We start from the raw sequence: 5,373 nt of genomic DNA, 5'->3' as shown, positions 1-5,373 counted from the left end.
TGTGCGCTGAAGGACTAACTAAATAGTTTTAACTAGTTTCAATTCTACCAAAATGAAGATAGCAAAGATTGAAATACTGGTCAAACAGTACCAGGATTCTTTTTCTTCCCCCCTCACTGTTGACCAACACACTTTGTTAGATTTTCATGTATGATATAAAGTCCGTAATTGCTTGAAAATCTCACCTGACTCTTCTAAAGAGTTCTATCTACACTTTCAAGTCTTCAGTCATCAGAAAGGATATCTAGTTCTTCACCTGTCCACTGGAAAGGATCTGGGTATGGAAGGTGACCCAGAGCAGCATCTAAGTCATGCCAAAAATACCAGGGAATCCAGAACCACATGGTTGCAGTGAGGAACTCAGCCAGGGTCACCTGGGACCTGGTCAGCTGGGGAAATTGTGTATACCACAGCTCAATATGCACACCACCACCAGCATGACTGACTCTACCGCCTCCAGCTGGCAGGGAGCTACCTCTGAAGAAATGGCCTCCAATGTGAATGAAAGATGCCAGCACTGTCAGAGCAGACATGTCAGCCCACATCCCCACTACAGTCCCCACGCCACCAATATCAGGATTCCTTTTTTTTAAAGATTTTATTTATTTATTCACGAGAGACAGAGACCTAGGCAGAGAGAGAAGAGAGAGCTTGATGCAGGACCCAATCCCAGGAGCCTGGGATCATGACCTGAGCCAAAGGCAGATGCTCAACCACTGAGCAACCCAGGCATCCTCAATATCAGGATTCTTTAAGCTTTAGTAAATACCAAGCAATGTACTCTCATGTGCAGGGAAACCTTCACCTAGATCTCTGTTGCTTATCTTGCTTTGGAATCGCAACTCTTTGGACATAAATGTGAAATAGCTGGTCATTGGACAGTTTCATGGTTCCACTTCTAAAATAAGACAATATGGTTTTTAATGAGACCAGAGCAGATGAAAGGTAGAGCAGAAAGTATAAGTAGGTCAGGTAGGCAGTCTCCTTTGGTGTATAATTGTTGGAGAAATTAAAAATTATACTGCTCCACCCACCCCGCTTTAAAAAAAAATCATTTCAATTAGTCTGTGATAGGGCAGGAAACTCTCATCATTGGTTAAACTCCATTGTTACCTTGTGCTGGTGGAGGAGTGGATGAGGTTGGTCTTTTGCTCCAGAGAGAGAGAAAAAAGTAACAAATCAATTCACTATCACCTGCTATTCGTTATAATTTCACAGAGGTCAGGATCCAGAGAGAGAGGGAGCTAAGACAGGTAAATTTGAAGGCAAGGTAAAAACAGAAGAATCTGTAACTGTGGCTTCTGGCAAGAAGGGGTAGTTAAAATGGGGTACTGTAGCGAAGAACTTTAGATGACGAGTGCCTTGGGTGTTTGGAGATGGGTTGAAGCATAAGTGTGTGCCTAACAGGGGAAGCTTGAAGACCCACTTTATAATGCCCTCTCCAGACCTACTGAATCAGAATTTTCGTTTTAACGGAATCACCAGGTGATTCGTGTGCACATTAAATTTGAGAAGTACTGCTTTAAGGGGTCTACAATACACAAGGGCTCAAACAACCGCTGACTTAAGCAGGTTTGGAAAAAATTAAATGGAAAAAAGCTGGGAATTAATCTCGCAAAATGGTTTAATTAAATTCCTTCTCCCTTTATTTAACGAAATTTGTCTTTTAAGACATAGTTTAGAAACTAAACCTCCTTCCCCTCTTGGCTTGAGTATTCCCAGGTCACAAACTGCAAACAACCTCCCTTTTTTACTACAGGAAAAGTATAAGTCTAGGTGAATAAACATCAAAGATTCTGGTTAGAGTCCTCTTTTGACTGTTAAGGAAATATGAAAACAAACAATAGCCAAAAACCCCCAAGAGACTTTGAGTCTCACTTTATCCTAGCACCTGTCATAGGTCATATAGCCCAGATCTGGGAGGCAGGTGGGAGGTCACTGGTTTCACCTTTTGCAGGTAGGAACCCAAAATGTACAATTTTTTTAAAAAGCTTTGAGGAACAAAATCTAGCCATTGCTTTGACTTAAGACTCTTACATTTAGGTATCTCAATTAAAAGTCAGCTTAGGGGCACCTGTGTGGCTCAGTCGGTTAAGCATCTGCCTTCAGCTCAGTTCATGATCATAGATTCTTGGGATTGAGTCCAGCATTGGGTTCCCTGCTGAGCAGGGAGTCTGTTTATCCCTCTCTAGGTGGCCTGCTAGTGCTCACAGACTTTTCTGAGCAAGTTGATCCAATGAAACAGATCCCCAGCCATGCCCATAAATGTGTGCCTAGTGGACCTGAAAAGAACTAGCCAGGCTGGAGAGAGAGCAAGAAGTGGACAATCTTTGAGGAAAGACTGGAAATGATCTCTGCCTTGGAACTGACCTTTCTCCACTCTGAATTTTTGCTGCCCTCAGGTTGTTTCCTGGTAGTGCAAGCAGAGGAAAAACAAGGAACTCTGAGAGGAGTAATATTGTTTTATTGTTTTATAATTGATCTCTTACAGAAAATTAGTTCATTTCAAAGTGCATTTGAATTAGTTCATTTCAAAGTGGGAGTAGTGTGTGAATATCTTGGGAATTATTTTGGGATAAGTTCCATTTTCTTAGGGAAAACTTGATTCTATCAGGCTTTCCAAAGACTAAATCAGAGAATCTCAAAGTGAGAAAAGTGGGGAAGGCTCATTCAATGTTCCTTCGATGAACATTTATTAAATACTCTCGAGCCAGATACTGTTAGGTGTTGATGACATAGCAGTAAATAAGATGAATAAGTTCCTTGTCCTCATGGAATTTATATTCTGGTGGGAGGGACAGATTTAAAAAAAAAGTAAAAATAAATATATTTCATGTAGTGATGGGTGGGTGCTAAGACAAAAATTGAAACAGGTAAGAGAATAGGGAATAATGTGTGTGTGTTGTGGATGGGCTATTTTAGAGTTATCAGGGATCACTCTTACTGAAGGGATGACGTATGAGATGACACTTATATGCTGAGAAGGGAACAGTCATGCTTCTTTGGGGTTCTAGACAGAAGAACTAATATGGGGACACCTGGGTGGCTTAGTCGATTAAGCGTCTGCCTTTGGCTCAGGTTGAGATCCCAGGGTCCTGGGATCAAGTCCAGAATCAGGCTCCCTGCTCCATGGGAAGTCTGCTTTTCCCTCTCCCTCTGCCCCTCACCCCTGCTCATGCTCTCTCTCTCTCTCTCTCTCTCAAATAAATAAATAAATAAATATCTTTAAAAGAAGGACTAATATGTATAAAGTACCCAAAGTGGAAAGGAGCTTGATATGCTAGACAAACAGAAAGAAAGCCAACATTATGAGTTGAATTGTGTCTCGAAAATTCATATGTTGGGGTGCCTGGGTGGCTCAGTGCTTAAGCATCTGCCTTTGGCTCAGGGCGTGATCCCAGAGTTCCAGGATCGAGTCCCACCTCGGTCTCCCTGCAGGGAGCCTGCTTCTCCCTCTGTCTATGTCTCTGCCTCTCTCTGTCTCTCATGAATAAATAAATAAAGGGTAAGGAGGGAAACTGAGTGGGGAAAAATTAGAAAGGAAGACAAATCATGAGGGACTCCTAACTCTGGGAAATAAACAAAGGGTTGTGGAAGGGGAGGAGGGGGGTATGGGGTGACTGGGTGATGGGCACTAAGGACGGCACTTGATGGAACGAGCACTGGGTGTTTTACTATATGTTGGCAAATTGGATTTAAATAAAAATTTTAAAATAGAAAATAAATGAATAAAATCTTTAAAAAATTTTCATATGTTGACGGCATAACCCTCAGCACCCCAGAATGTGACCTTAATGTAGTAAAGATGACATCCTACTGGAGTAGAGTGGGCTTTTAATCCACTGTGACGGTCATCCTTTATAAAGAGGGGGAAATTTAAACACAGACATGCACACACAGGGAACACCATATACAGATGAAGGCAGAGATCAGGGCAATGCTTCTATAAGCCAAGGAATACCCAAGATTGCACCCCCGCAAAACCACCAGAGGCTAGGGGGACAGCATGGAACAGATTTTTTTTCCACAGCTCTCAGAAGGAACAAACTGCCAACATCTTGACCTCAAACTTGTGGCCTATAGAAGTGCAAGACAACAAATTTCTGCTGGCTAAGCCACTCCTTGCACTTGGTCATGGCAGCCCTAGCAAACTAATACAGCAGCCAGTGGTACTGAGAAAAATTGGGAATAGGCAATAGGAGTTGAGGTCAGAGAAGTAAATAAAAGTCAGATTATCTAGGGCCTATCAGGCTTTTGCAAATGTCTTGCAAATGGACCTAAACCTATGGTTTCAGGTAGATTTAGGTAGCCCCAGAAGATTTGAGGTAGGTGAGGACTATAGATCACCTCTCCTACAACCTCCTTACTACAGTATAATATTACAATGAAGGTCATATTAAATTCTATGACACATACAGTCATTAGCAATTAGAGACCAAAACAGCCAGTACTGCACTTCCATGAAAGATTTACCTGAAACAGGAAGCCTAAGAAAATGGTAGGTAAGGATCTGCCTATCTTCTGGGTGAAGCAAGAAAATCTTTTTTAAAAAATAAATTTTGGGAGGGGCAGGTGCAAGATGGCGGAAGAGTAGGGTCCCCAAATCACCTGTCCCCACCAAATTACCTAGATAACCTTCAAATTTTCCTGAAAATCTATGAATTCGGCCTGAGAATTAAAGAGAGACCAGCTGGAATGCTACAGTGAGAAGAGTTCGTGCTTCTATCGAGGTAGGAAAACGGGGAAAAAGAAATAAAGAAACAAAAGGCATCCAAGGGGGAGGGGCCCCGGGAGGAGCCGGGCTGAGGCCGGGGCGAGTGTCCCCAGGACAGGAGAGCCCCGTCCCGGAGGAGCAGGAGCTGCACCGACCTTCCCGGGCGGAAAGGGGCTCGCAGGGAGTTGGAGCAGGACCCAGGAGGGCGGGGATGCCCTCGGGCTCCCTGGGACACTAACAGACACCTGCGTGCCGGGAGAGTGCGCCATACCCCGCGGCTGAGCTCCCTAAAAGACGGCAGCTCCCACGGCGGGACCGGCGCAGCTCGGAGAGGCTCGGGCGGCGGCTCCGCTGAGAGGCAGCTACTTGGCCGGGAGCGCGAATCCAACAGCGCAGGCCCCGGAGCACAGGGCGCCGGGACACAGCCCAGGATCTGGCCTCCCCCGGGACAGGCAGAGGCCGGGAGGGCCCAGGACAGCAAGGACGCTCCTGCCCCGAGCTGAGCAGATCAGCGGCCCCGCCCCGGAGCCTCCATGCCCTGCAGACGGAGAGCTCTGGAGTTCCTGTGGGGGCTGAATCCAGGTTTCCAGAGCTGCCGCCGCCACTGGGGTTGTTCCTCCAGGGGCCTCATGGAGTAAACACCCCCACTGAGCCCTGCA

At 45.2% G+C, this 5,373-nt stretch overlaps 1 pseudogene; it reads right to left on the bottom strand.

Moving 5' to 3' along the window:
• Positions 1–224: 224 nt before the first annotated feature.
• LOC144308864 (NADH dehydrogenase [ubiquinone] 1 beta subcomplex subunit 2, mitochondrial pseudogene) lies at positions 225–533 on the bottom strand (annotated as a pseudogene).
• Between the last annotated feature and the right edge of the window lie 4,840 nt (positions 534–5,373).

Source organism: Canis aureus, chromosome X, assembly GCF_053574225.1.
Source record: "Canis aureus isolate CA01 chromosome X, VMU_Caureus_v.1.0, whole genome shotgun sequence".
NCBI classification, from domain to species: Eukaryota; Metazoa; Chordata; class Mammalia; order Carnivora; family Canidae; genus Canis; species Canis aureus.
The sequence above is the reverse complement of the archived record's forward strand: the minus strand, read 5'-3'. Positions and strand labels throughout refer to the sequence as shown.